The 15,618-nt window shown below is 29.0% G+C and overlaps 1 protein-coding gene across 1 annotated transcript in view; it reads right to left on the bottom strand.

Annotated features, from left to right (window-relative positions):
* Nucleotides 1-15,210, bottom strand: part of kek5 (leucine-rich repeat, immunoglobulin-like domain-containing kekkon 5 protein) — a 653,879-nt gene extending 638,669 nt beyond the window's left edge. The window contains exon 1 of the mRNA XM_088194859.1: nucleotides 15,158-15,210. The gene's annotated coding sequence lies outside the window, so the exon portion shown is untranslated. The remainder of the gene's footprint in view (nucleotides 1-15,157) is intronic.
* Between the last annotated feature and the right edge of the window lie 408 nt (nucleotides 15,211-15,618).

Below are 15,618 nucleotides of genomic sequence, written 5' to 3'. Positions count from 1 at the left end.
GGGAAACCGGCGGATGTGGAGTGAAAGAAAAGTAAGGAGAGAGAAAAAGAAAAATTCTCCCTTTCTTATGCGTGAAAGGAGATCGTTTCAAAATACCGCAGTACCAACACGAAGCCAGAAAGCGAAAGTCTTTTTGTAAACTTTTCCGATATAGAGGGCCTCCCGTGGCCAATTGTAACTTGGTTAAATACCAACCCGTCGAAATGTTTTGTTAATTTGTCGGGTTGTTATGTGGTATTTGATTTCTGTTGAGATTTTTTGATATTTGTATACGAATTCAAGGTTCAAGGGAATTTAAAATCAATAACAAAAACGTAGCTGAATATTTGTACATTTATTATGTATAATTTTAAAATATAATAAGCATTATTTATCATTGATTTATTATATGTTTTTAAAAAGCCGTTGCCATTAAACAACTGACACACTTGAAAAATAAAGACTGAGCTAACCACATATTTTGATGGGTTCCAATCCAACGTCGTTAACTCAACCTCGCCGATGACAGCTTTCCACAATGTTACTGCTTGACAAATTTTCATCATAAGAGTGCCTAAGTAAACATGCGAGCTCTGATCGAACACATACACACGAATACTAATTTTTGATGGTTAAAAGCTGTGCCAATATTTGATACGCTCTCGTTCATCGACGCTTCATGTTATCAATCACCGCACAACTTGAAGTCGCCTTTCGGGGGATGTTGGAAAATTCAATTGGGGTGGAAAATATAATTTCAATAAACAACCCTTATCGCCTAACCGAGCGGAAGGAAACAGATCGCAAATGACGGAAATACTTCCGGCCGGCGGTAAACATGCAAAATGGCCGACAAGTATTCGCGCACTAGCAAAACTGCGAACAAGAAAGTTAAATTAAACTCGTCTAGGAGTGTACTAGGCAGTTGCCAAATTGTATCTATAAACGGTCAACGTCTATACTATACTTCTAGAAAACGTATACATAGATAGGTATATATTTGTTAGTCTAAAAAGACACCATCAAACTACTAGTGACGTAGTTTACAAATTTTGCATGTTCTCCCATACAATCAAAAATAAAAATATAATAATTAATATTGAGCATTTAAAATACTCTCACTGATTGCCATCGATTACTTTCCAAATAATATAAATTCGTCAATGTTAATAATAATAATAACTTTCCCAATAAGTAATTTGCCTAAAGCTGTTCTCATTCCGCCATGAGAATAGCTATTTTATGATTGTGAAATATATCCAAAAAAGCTTTGACTGGAAAAAGATCACAAGAGCAGTATTTTTGGATATTGCTAAAGCGATCGCGTTTGGCACCTAGGCATTATATTTAAACAAACTAAATTACATTTTTCAATAACTTTACTTTAATTATTAAGCTCGTTTTTAATCGTCATTCTTTCAAATTAAAATTGAAAATTAATTATCAACTTCCAGACCCTTATTTGCTGGAGTCCACCAAGGCTATTCACAATATCTACGAGTGATTTCCCAGCTAAGCCTCACATAAATTATACCACCCCTCTATCCGTGTCGTCAACACTGCCATTTTATTATTTATAAATTAGTATAATAATTTTCTAGACTGACAGAATACGTCAAAGTATCTAGGTCTCATTTTAGTAGGCATTCTGATTTCTCGATGATTTTCATTTCTCGAGAAATGATAATTCTTGACTTCGCTTCTCAAGTTTATCGAGAAATTTTGTTGATTAAAAAAATGTATGTATTGTGCCTAACAATTATTTTAAATTATGTCATTTTAAATAAAAACATTTAAAAAGATAAGTGAACAATATTTGTACATATTAAAACTCACTGGCAAGTAATCTGATAACAGAAAATGATATAACTAAATTTATTATAATATTTACAATAATATAAATACATTTATTTTTTAACGAAAATTCAGCAGAGGCGACAGCGAGGTTTCCGTCGGCACGACAGTTTTAATAGCTTAAATTTGAAAATTCAGTTTAACCTTACATACACGCTAGTTTAATTTATTGATTATATATCTAATGTACTAAATAGCAAATTATAATAAATATATAAAATTATAGAAAATAAAAAACGGTATATTTAATGTACATATAACACCATTTAAATAACAAGATCTAATAATTGTATTTAAAAAAAATATTATTCCGAAAAACACAAACAGCAGGGACGACTGCGAGGTTGCCGTTGATTGGCTGTCGATTATCTTGGATTTTGCAATAATAAATATAAAACAGTATAAAATATTAATTGAATAAAAAGGTAATTACTAATAATTCTTTTAATACAAAAAGCAATTAATTTCCCTAATTCTGTAGCAGGTTTTTATGATTGATATTTTAGTAATAAAAAATAATCGTTGACACACAAACTTTATATATTTAACGAAACTGAATAAACGGTGTTTTTGTTGAGTTTAGTAATTAACTGACAAAAAATAATTCTATTAACTAAATTTAAATATGAATATGACCTATTAATACGTTCTTTGTATACAAGAAAAAATTGTACAAAACAAAATGAAAGGTATTATTGTTAAAAATAATTTTAAAATGTTATACGTCTTAAAAAATGCATTAGTCTTCAAATACCAAGAATTAAGGAACACTATCACTTTCATACCAGAAAATAGATATTTTATAAAATATTTCGCGGAACCACTCTAACCGCTAATCTAGTGTAACGGCCACTACGATAAAAATATCATTTAATCTATTGTTTTTTTCCTATATTTTTTAACGAAAATTCAGCAGAGGAGACCGCGAGGTTTCCGTCGGCACAATAGTTATTTATCGATGTACTAAATAACAAATTATAATAATAGTATAAAACGGTATATTAAATAATCATACGCCATTTAAATAGCAACATTTAATGATTGTATTTAAAAAAATATATTACCGAAAAAAACCCAGCAGGGTTTAATACTTATGTAGCAGGTTTCTATTGTTGATATTCAAGCAATAAATAATATTCACTTGGCGGCATTCGGCGAATGTATAAAAGATTATTACAATATTCAGAAAAAAACCTAAAGCAGAGGAGACTGCGAGATTGCTGCTAATTGGCCGCTGTGACGGCCAATCGCGTCGCTATTTTCTTATCTTAGATTTGGCAATGCACTAGAATACTGTTACTGTAGATAACTGTAAACCAAATTCGGGGGTGAACGGTCTATATAAATAAAATACATATATAAATAAAATAATATATTTAGTGACGAACCATTCATAACAGTGCAAAAATTGAAAAATAAAATAAATATCAATATAATTTATTTGTAAGTTATCTTATAAAATCACGCAATAAATTAAATTAAGAAAATAAATTTTAAGGTATATAAATTAGAATATTAATAATAAAATTATTAGTATCTCAAATTAAATTTAAAAAAGAATATGTTTAAGCAACTAAAAATGAAGCAGAGGTGAGCGCGAGGTTGTTATACTAGATGGTCGTCAAAATAGCAGTCATTTTGGATTTCCCAATGTACTATAATGGTTGACTCATAAACTTCATTTTCTTTTTTAAAAGCTGAATAAACGGTGTTTTTGTTCAGTTCAGTAATTAACCAGCAAAAAATAATTACATTGACTAAATTTAAATATGAATATGTACTACGTATACAAAACAATAAAACACAGTACAAGTGAACCGTATTACAGAGAAATTTTGCTGATTATTAAGGTATTTAATAAATAATGTTTTTTATAATCAATTTATTTTATTTGTTTTAAATTGAGATTTTAACTAACACTAATTTAATTTTTTTATGTGTTCTCGAATTTAAATTTTCTATTCCGTATTTTATACACATGTTTAACTTTATTAACGCATGTTGTATAAAACGAACGACTGTATAAAAGATAAATAAAATATTTAAAAAAAACTTAAAGCAGAGGAGACTGCGAGGTTCCCGCTAGTTGGCTGCTGCGATGGCCAATCGCATCGCCATTTTCATATCTTGAATTTCGAAATGCACTATAGAATACCGTTACTATAATTGTCACCTTAGCTTGGGGGTGAACGACCTCTTTTTTGTACATATTTTGTACAAAACAGCTTAAAAATTGCAAAATAAAATACATCACAATATATTTTTTTTGTAAATTACTTTAAAACGATTATAAAATCACGCTGTGCCTTAAATTCAGAAAATAAATTCTACGTTTGAAATTTAGGAATTATATTCTATACATTTTTTTATACATTTAAAAGTAATATTTTATTAGCAAACAAAAAAAAGGTTGTCAAGATGGCAGCCACTTGGATTTCCTAATGTACTATAATCATTGTCCCATATAGACACACAAACGTTTTAAAAATGTAACATTAGATGGTTAATATGCTTTCATTTGCAACTGCTTTCTGTGGCAACCCCTTACTATTAAAAAACTTTTAAAACACTAAAATACTAATTTTACTTTTAAAACACCTGCGGACGCCGTGCCGCCCGCGTGCACAGGGTTGGTAATCCCTGGTTTATAGTGTGATAGATAAGAAGTGTACCCCTTCCACTTTCCAGGAGCGAAGCGGATTGGCGTGGGTGTCCAGCCCCGGGCGAAAATTTGAATCAGTTCGCCCTGTGCATTAGTCGGCCCTGGTCGTCTTGCCCGTCTGACAAGTAACGCGCTTTGTGTAGTACATAACGTTCTGTGCATTTTGTGTGATAAGTGATAAAGTGTGAACGTGAGCGCGTACCGTATTTCCGAGAAATTTTGCTGATTATAAAGGTATTTATTAGATTTTTTAAATAAATTTTCTTTAATTGTTTTAAATTGCGGCTTTAACTAACACTTATTTAATTTATTTATGGGTTCTCGAATTCAAATTTTCTATTTCGTATTTCATACATATTTTCGACTTTATTAAACGCATGTTGTATAAAACGCACGATTGTATTAAAGGTTACTATAATATTAATAAAAAAAAACCTACAGCAGAGGAGACTGCGAGGTTGTCGCTAATTGGACGCTGCGACGGCAAATCGCGTCGCCATTTTCTTATCTTGGATTTCGAAATGCATTATAGAATACCGTTACTATTACTGTCAAACTAACTTGGGGGTGAACGATCTGTTTTTTTTACATATTTTGTTCAAAACACCTTAAAAATTGCAAAATAAAATACATCACAATATATTTTTTTTGTAAATTATCTTAAAACAATTATAAAATCACACTGTGCCTTAAATTCAGATAATAAATTCTACGTTTGAAATTTAGGAATTATATTCTATACATTTTTTGTCATAGATTTCATTTGTAGATGTTATTGTTAAAAATAATTTAAAAAGATTATAATTCAGTGATTAATAATGTGTACATAAAAAACTAATCTTAAAAATAATACAATAAAAAATGTTTAATATATAATATAATATATAGTATATATAATATTAGAACTAAACAAACATCAAAAGAGATGACTACAATATATTTATATTAATAATATAGAAATAATTTTAAATCATAGTATTATTTACTGTACATTTGCAAAAAAATAAACAATATAAAATATGTTCTCATATTACTAATTCAACAAAATTTGCTAATGTTTTAAATTTGAGTAAACCCGTTTAGAGTGTGATAGATAAGAAGTGTACCCCTTCCACTTTCCATTATCGAAGCGCATTGGCGTGGGTGTCTAGCCCCCGGGCTAAAATTCTAATCAGTTCGCCCTGTGCATTAGTCGGCTCTGGTCGTCTTGCCCGGCTGACGAGTAACGCGCTTTGTGTGATAAGTGAAAGTGTGAAAGTGAAAGCGTGCCGTATTTCCGAGAAATTTTGCTGATTATAAAGGTATTTAACAGATAAAGTTTTTTATAATAAATTTATTTTACTTGTTTTAAATTGCGATTTTAAATAACACTTATTAAATTTTTTTATGTGTTTCCGAATTTAATTTTTTTATTCCGTATTTCTTACATATTTTTAATTTCATTAAATGCATGTAACATTATATCGTATTTAGATTATACATTTTATTATTTAATTATTTATTTGTGGAAGCAATTTATAATTAATTTATTTTTTTTAATTTAAAATTTGATTTTAACTAGCATAAAGAAATTTGAAATGTATTATATGAACAGTTAAGTTAATAGTTAGTGCAATATGGTCATATCTAGACATTGAAATAAATATTTTTAACTTGATTATACACATGTTTTATTGTATATTATTTACTTAATAATTTTATTAGTAAATGGGTTTTTTGGTTAAGTAGTTTAACATGAATATTTAAAAAATGTCATATTTAGCAGTAAGTGCGTCATGGTAATTTGTATACATAGTATTAACTCTTTCGCTGCTAACTTGTTTTTTCTTGATCACACGCTGTCCGCCAAGCGTTTAAGTGAGATTTAAAATTTCAAGCATTACATGTACTTAAATCCTGATCACGGCTAAAATATGGGACTTCAACATTTAAAAATAATAAACTTACGAGTTTGAGTATTTTTAAATAGTAGTGATTCAATTGATAAACTCAACAAAATATATTTATAAATTTCAAAACGTAGAACTACACACAAAGTCACGTTACAAGTAGCACATATACATCTGGGCACGCACCTTATTTTTATTTTTTTTATGCTATGCGCACAAACATAATATTGTTTACATAGATGTGGATTTTTTCTGTTGCCGCTAATAAAGCTGGCATATGCTATGCAATGTCTCTAGATGTCGTACGTGATACAGATGGTGTTTACTGTGGTTAAGATTACATTGAAATTTGCATACCAACTTTATATTTGTGCAAAGATTGTGATATTTGCCAACATAAACTTTGGGTAATTTTGTAACCACAGCACCAGACATTCTTAATTAGAGAATAGTGACGAGTTTTTTGAAATACATTGCAGTTTGTCGATATACATATTATAAACGGCCGTTTTGAAGATAAACACTGATGTACGGGTTATCTCACATTTTTATTTATGGCACATAATTTGTGACTTGATCTGTTTCCCATGATGATTGATTTTGAGGAAGAAACCCATTTTTTCTTAAACGGTTTATCGCAAGTCGAACTGGCCCTTTTTATGATTGATAGTATGAATTAATCCCTCTAATTGTAAATAGTGGAGTAATCTAATTCATAAACCTAGCAAAATAAATATTTAAATTATTTTTTATTCAAAATTATGAAAAATAAAATCATCAGTCACAAAAAACATAGAATAGTGCAAAACAATTTCTCCCAATTCACAATTATTTTAATGATGATAAAATATTATAAGAATTATATCACTATACCGATTATAAATTATTATGACGATAACTATAACGATTATTAAATATTATAAGGATTATATCACTATATTGAATATGAAATAATATGAAGATTAAATTACAGTTAATAAATTAACTTTAAAAAAAATTAAATTTCCGCAACACGATTGTGTCAACCCTCGCCTGCGAATTACAAAAGACTGAATAAAATGCATAATTTTAAATCTATATACAGATATATCACTGTTTTAACTAAAATTATTAAAATGGTAATACTGTAAACGTTCAGGAAGAATACGTACTGATTTTTAAAACAATTATAGCCAGCCACTTCCCTCTAGTTTTATTAAAAAAACATGGGTTTAGACGAGCGCATGTATACATGCGCTTGGCGCTGAGGGCCAGACAGAGCAACGCATGTATACATGCGCGTGGCGTTAAAAAGGTTAAAATATTTATTAAAAAATAAATATTATTTTTATTTCAATGATAATTTATAATATATTTTTTTACTTGTTTTTAAAAAAAGTTAGTGAATAAGTCATATGTATTAGGTATATGAAAATAACATACATTTTGTAGTGCTTATGTATTATTTTTTTTATTTTGTTTTGTAAGTATTTATAATTTTTGATTTTTCAGATAAGGTTCGAAATAACGATGTCAGCAACCAGCAACATCGTGAACGATCGACAAGCTCAGATGGCTTTTCTAGCTAATTTTGGATTAATGCCTAAAGCACTTTCCGAGAAGATTTTGGCTCAAAAGGAAGAAAATGTGGAGTGTAAAACAATTCAAACGCGGTCGAAAAGAAAATGGCGTTCGGAAGCGGTATCGCAGATTAACAATCTATTCGTAGAGGAAATGACAAATTCGCAAACAAGCGAAAAACTAAACTGCAAGAAAACGGGAGTAGTTCCTGATATAAATATCAGTGGCGCGTCTAAACGCAAGCGTTCAATGATATTGGATCTGATAAAGGATAATACTAATATGGAAGATTTGCCAGCAATCAATCGACAGGATCAGCTTGCTGATGAAGTCCCTCTGGCAAAGAGAGTAAAGATTGGTCCTCTACAAGAAAATGTGAACACCGCGGTTTGTACCTTTATACATTTTTTTTTACATATAAAATAAACCACGTTTACTAATTTTATTTTTAATAATTTTTAGATTGGTAACCAACCTAAACTAATCCAAGAAGCAACGACGAGCATCCAAAAAGAAAATCGAGTTGATATTCCGTCCCAGTCTCGGGAAGTTGCCAGCCAAGTCAAGTTAATTACCAAGGTTAGTATTTTTTACCAGTTAATTTGTGTAATATTTGTCTTAATTTTCTAATACATCGAGTTCAATTGCCTAACGTTTTTTTTAATTAATCAATTTTATTTTTAGATTACACATCTACCGATAGCTACAAATAAATCAACACAGAAAAACCGAGTTTCTGTGATAAAGTCCAGTTCAGCTAAAACTAGCAAATTCAATCATTGTTACATAAAGGTACATTGTTAAGTTTATAGTATGCTTTGATTATTTTTTTATTAATAGTAATATGAATATTATATATAATTTTTCATAAATTCAAAACTATATTTCACTAAGACTTTTTTTAATTTTTTTTACAGATAAAAGACCAACCAAAGCTGACCCAGAAAGCTTCCATGAAAATTCAAAAAGAAAACCGAGATTCTGTGATAAAATTCTGTTCCTCCAAAACTACAAGTTCTGAATCAATAATTTCAGAACATTGTGATGTTGAGGTGAATATTTTTGAATTTTATAAAAATAACAAATTCTTGGTAAAGATTTGTTTAGGATATAATAATTTTATTATCAATAAATTAAATATTTTTTTGTAATTTCAGGTGAAAATACACTGCCAAGAAAATTGCACATTGGTGAATAAAAATTCCACAAAGGCAATTAAAGAAGTAATTCACAATTACTTTCCCGAATGTGTTGAAATAAGCACAGCTTCGTACCCGGCGACAATTCAAGCAAGCAATAATTTTCCCACTGATCTGGTTGCTAAGGTTTGTTTTATTTTTTAATTTCTACCTTATTTAAATATTTTTTGCTTTACATAATGGAATGTATTCTTTATTCGTTATCAGGTGGACACGCTTCACGCCAACAATCGTTTAATTTTGGTCGAGGTGCAAAATTTTCCCTCTCGCGAAGAATTCTATACCGAAAATTTTGCAAACGAGGTAGAAACGGCAACGGAAGAAGAAAACAATGAAAATTCGATAGATGTCAGTTCTAACGTTGCACCATCAGAGACCGTTCAACCTAACGTAGAGCAACAAATCGTCATAGAATCTACCGAGAATTTGCCTCCACAAGATGCTTCCGAAAGAAGAAATCAACCTACTCAAAACAACCCTGGGAACAAAAGCGATAAAATGAGAACGCTTAAAAACTTCAGAGATAATGTTACTCCCGCAGAAATAGAGGAGGAAATGGCCAAGTATAACCCTAATATGGTTAGGACGTTCCATAACGTTAACCAGAGCGATGCTCGGAAGAAGAATACCTTCGCGTCGAGGATGTGCAGAGCCAAAACTCGCATCGCGAAGCGCAAGATGGAGGAATATCTCAGGCATAAAAGTTGTAAATAATTACAGTCGAGGGAGGTATTATTTTGTATAATTTGAGTATTGATTGAATATTAATTTTTTTAGTAAATTTGTGCTTTAATCTTAATTTTAGAATTTTTTTAATATTTTTAATTGTATAATTTTAAAATATGTGATAATACGTGGCATTTAAAAAAATAATTCTTACAAATTATTTTGATATTTTGAATATTAAAAAACCGGTTTAACTAGTCACCTAAAAATTTATTTTACAAGTTATATGTTTAGTTTAGTTTTTAATATTTTTATGTATGTAATATTAAGACGACGTAAAAGGCTGAATTTGCTTTAAATGGGAAATAAACATTTATATATAGATATTGATGTCTTAAATTTTGAATGCAATATTGAACTAACTTTTAGAAATATCATATTTTAAATAGCGAAAGTTATTTTTAGAATGTGTGATTTAATAATGCTTTTAAGTTAAATTTACAATTTTAAAGGTGTGATAAATATTTTGTACAGAAAATTTATTTTTTATAAATTTCTAAAAATGTAAAAGAGAGAGATTGAATATATTTTTAATTATTTCAATGTCCCTTATTAGTTAGAACTGTTTTTTGCCTTATAATTATTTGTTTACTCTTGTATTATATGTATTGATGTAACGTGTACAGATTATGTACAAGACTGAATAACTTTAAATATTATTTTAAATTAATTTCCATAAGTCAATATTAAAATAATATAAACATTATTATCTACTTTTAATATCATTCGTTGTAGTGAGAGATTCTTAACATGTAATGTTAAGATTATAATAACTAATTGTAATAACAACTAACGTAATAGGATCAATCAATTTTTAAAGGTAATTTTTAGAATTTGTGATTTAATGATATTATTTTAATTAGGTTTATAATATTAAGTTATTTTTTATGGCATATATTTTTATTAATTTCTATGAATTTAAAACAGTGAACTACAATTTGTTTTTTTACAATAGCTTGTAATTATTGTGAAATATTTTACTCATACTATTTATGGGTATCTATGTGTACATTATAGTTATTTAAAAATTATTTAATTTTTTTAAATATGTGATAAAAAAATTGTGATTTTGATGATAATAATAATTTTAACAAAATTTAAACTAACGGTTTTAGAATATTTTCTATTTAACTTATACGTTAAATATTTTTTTATTTTTGTATTATTTTAATATAATGTAAAGACGATATACAACATGTAACATGTGATGTAAAGACTATATATAATATAAGACTGAATAACTTGAAATAATAAAAAAACATTTAATTGTAATTTACGTTTCTTTATTTCTACGTAATATAATATGAAACTTGTTTATCATGAACAATATTTTTTAAATTATATTTTATTTAATAATAATAATAATAATTAAATGCAATTTTTAACGGTACAAAATAAATCATTTATATGAATATATAAATTAGTAAAAGATTGTCAGATATTTTTAATTTGCCTGTAAGAGTAATAAAAATTAATTTTTGATTGTGTTAAAACGGTCATAATTATATACCTGCTTATCAAAATGCAGCTTTACTTTTTTTCGATAAGTCTATACTTTTATTAATAATAATAATATCATTAGTTTATTTTGTAGAAATAAGAGGAACTTTTGTAGAAAAAAAAATTGTAGAAAATTGGCTAAAATTGAACCGATTCTATTGTTTTAATGTGAATGAATGTAACTTTGATATTTTTACAATCTCGATGATACTATTATGTATTTCCAGTGAAAGAAAAAAGGGAACTAATATTCCGATGATATGATAATATGTACATATATAATGAAAATTGAAATAAAATTTTCATAGACTCGTGTTGATGTAAGGTGAAAATAAAAATTCATACAGTGAAATAAACGCCGCTTCAGGAAAGCAGTATAAACTTTCAGAAATGAAAGATGGTCGATGGTTGTCTTGAAAAAATGAAGCATAGGTATAAAGAGGAACAAAAAGAGAAGAGTACAAGCAACACGAAATGGCAAAAGGCGGAAAGAATGTAAACAGTGAAATTTGAAAAGTTTTTTAAGGCACTTTGTTGTGTTAGTTGGGCCTTTCTTCTCCTTTTTTTGAAAACGACGTTGTCGTAACTCAACTTTAAATTGCCCGGCGAGATAACGTCCCGAAAGTGTTAGAATGCGAGGCAAAGTTTTAATTCAAAAACACACAGACACAATTAGCAGACGAATCGTTGCGTTCAAAGGTTTGTCTTTAACTTTTGTTACATTTTCATCTAGGCAAAAAATCAGAGTGAACTTAGCATATATTATAATCTGTACGATTGTACGCATTGATTTGATTTTTAAACTGTTTTATTGGAAAAATGTATATCTACATCAGTGGCGTGCGGTGACTTTGAAACAAGGCATGCGGATAAGGAGGGGGGGATAAAAACTATATTTTTAAATTTATTTTCTTTATTTTATAAACATATTATGTATTTATTTTTTGAAAAATAATTTATTCGACGCTCCTTCTTACAAAAGTCAGCAATAACCGCGTCATATAATATATGTATTGTCTTTCTTTAATTTGTCTAAAAGTTTTTTTCGATTGATATTAATGCAAGAGCTGACAATCTATTCTCATTTTTTTTAATAATGTGTCTGATTCGCTTAGAAAATATAATAATTCAACATAGTTGCCTCCATTTACGGTATTATTATTTTTATCAAAGCAAATTCATTCAATAAAAATAGACATAAAATCTCGTAGTTTTTAAGAAAAATCGAATAATAAAATGTTTTGCAATCAAATAATTACACTTACACAACAGCTGAACAAGCACTACAACATTTTGAAACATTACTCAATGAAAAGATCAAATCTCTTAAAGACTTACCAAGCTCCAATCGACAATTATACATTAATTCCAGTGGAAGACAAAAAATGTAATTCCTCTTACAAAACCCGATACCTTGGAAATATGAAAATACTGTTATTCCCTAATGATATTTGAAATTAAAACCATATTTGGACATACCAAAATAATTAGGAATTTATTAAAACAATTTTTAAAATATAATTAAATTGATCATAAAAAATGATTACATTAAAAGATTATTCTAAAACTTGAAACTTGTACAAGATTTAAAATTAGTAGAAATAGTCTTAGCATGAACGTGTCTAAAGCTGATATTGAACGTTCGTTCAGGTCGTTGAATCGCATTAAATACATATGAGAAATTTGATTTCCTATGATGTACTAAACGCCCTTGCTGCACTATCAATCCAGAAAGTGTATAAAATAAATCAAATTAATAATAAAAATTATATTAAAAAATTGTAGGATTTACAATTTTAAAAGGGGACCATATATAAACTTGTTTTAGAAACAATATTTTTATTAGCTTATAAATAATAATAATAAACTATTATGCTAATCTCTCTTAGTAAATTGATTAGTGTATTTATAAACCGATATATTATTGTATAGTTTCGGGTCTCTGGGTATCTCTTGGTGCAGAGGTATTATATTAGGTTATAACAATATTTACTTGGCGCACCATACCAATTTATTGTCATCATATTTAAGATTATAATAAGATTCGTATTCATTATTTGCATCAAATATTGGCATAATCCATCTTGTTTTAAGTGGTTAGATATCATTCCTACTACTATTACTGTCACAGTAATAACATTATTATATCGTCATTTGTAATTATATGGATAATTTGTAAAAATAAATCAATATATGTATTTATAAATAATTAAAACACATAAGTAATTTACTATCTCGAAAAGAGTAATATATATTATTATTTGAGTTGCCGCAAAAATGTCGATGGTTGTCAATCGCTGATTTGAATAGTGCGAGCGAGATAGCGAGCTCTGCTTGCATCTCGCTCTCTTTTTCTAATCGTTTTTATTTGATAACAGACACACAATATTAAGTAAGAATTATGCACAATTAGAGCATATAATCCCATATCATAAAAATATAGATACCCTTTGAAGGAAAAAATCAGTTTAACAAGTATCGGTCTTAACACCACGAGTGTACGACTATGTTCCGATGAAAAATTTTACAATAAACTTACACTCGTAAATTGAACATTATTGACTTATTTTCATAAGTTAAAAATTGAATCTTACTAAAATGTGTTTTAAATTGAAATTGGCAAAATTAGCTCGAACACAAAGCCAATAAATGCATTTCAAGTTTTGTCGACGTAAATTGGAATACATAGTACGAGCACAAAGGGTTAACTAGTATATATTCGAAAGACACACAGAAAATGAATAAAAAGACATAACCTTGAAATGACTGGTAGCGGGGGCCGCGTCGCGTCAGCGTCGGTAAGGACGCCAGCGCCAGCGCCAGCGCCGCGCCGCCGGTGCAACTAAACACTACACTAATTTTAATAATACACTGCTTAATTCTAACACATACACTGAATTACACTATCACTTTATAATTAAAAACATCGAAAGGGATATTATTATAAACGAAAACACTTATTCGACAAAAATGTAACACGACCGTTAATGACCATTGTCATATGGCTACTGAATTTTTTTTAAATATTTCGAGATGCATAAACAAGTTCAAACGAGTTCAAGGTTATGCTTCGTGTTATGTTCATATAAACCATAACGATTAAAATGTCGTGCATCTCAGATAACAAAAAAAATCGTTTTTATTTCATAGAAGACACACAAATTAAGTAAGAATTATGCACAATTAGAGCATATAGTCTAATATGATAAAAATATAGATCAGGCCTCGGCAACCTTTTTTTGCTGCGGGTCAAAATAATTAAAATGTGACTATTAAAAAGACTATCCGGGTCAGTTAATATTTTTGGTCCTAACAACCATATATGTGGTCTAGTCGTGACATCGTAACACGTTAAAAAAATGATATTTGCGGAACTGAAATGGGTCACTTCAAATCATCAAACGGGTCACTTGGTGACCCGCGGGTCATAGGTTGCCGAGCCCTGATATAGATACCCTCTGAAGGAAAAAATGAGTTTAAAAGCAATAAATGGTCTTAACACCACGCGGAATGACCATGTTCCGATTACAAATTTTACAATAAACTTACACTCGTATTGAGTTATTTGCATATGTTAAAAATTGAATATTACTAAAATGCGTTTACCACAACTTTTTTTACCATTAATAAATTTAAATTGACAAAATTAGCTCCAACACAAAGCCAAAAAATGCATTTCAAGTTTTGTCGACGTAAATTGGAATACACTCGGATGTCGAGTTACGAGCACAAAGGATTAACTAGTATATATTCGAAAGACAGACAGAAAATTAATAAAAAGACATTACCTTGACGTGACGGGTAGCGAGGGTCGCGTCGCGTCGGCGTCGGTAAGGACGCCAGCGCCAGCGCCAGCGCCACGCCGCCGGTGCAACTAAACACTACACTAATTTTAATTACACACTGCTTTATTCTAACACATACACTAAATTACACTATCACTTTATAATTAAAAACACCGAAAGGGATATTATTAGAAAAAACACTTATTCGACAAAAATGTAGCGAAACAGTTTACTCGCCCGATGACGCGAAGCTACTGAATTTTTTTTTAAATATTACGAGATGCATAAACAAGTTCAAACGAGATCAAGGTTATGCTTCATGTAAACCATAAGGATTAAAATGTCGTGCATCTCAGATTACAAAAAAATATTTTTTATCAAAGGTTGGCAATTTGGCTATTTTAAAAATATTTATCTCTAATTCCAATTATTTTAATGCAAGTTATTTGTTTATTTTTAGAATA

The sequence above is a fragment of the Plectrocnemia conspersa genome, unplaced genomic scaffold (assembly GCF_051122295.1).
Source record: "Plectrocnemia conspersa isolate PC_06_02 unplaced genomic scaffold, ASM5112229v1 ptg000010l, whole genome shotgun sequence".
Classification (NCBI taxonomy): domain Eukaryota; kingdom Metazoa; phylum Arthropoda; class Insecta; order Trichoptera; family Polycentropodidae; genus Plectrocnemia; species Plectrocnemia conspersa.
Note: the sequence above shows the minus strand (reverse complement) of the source record. Positions and strands in the feature narration are given on the sequence as shown.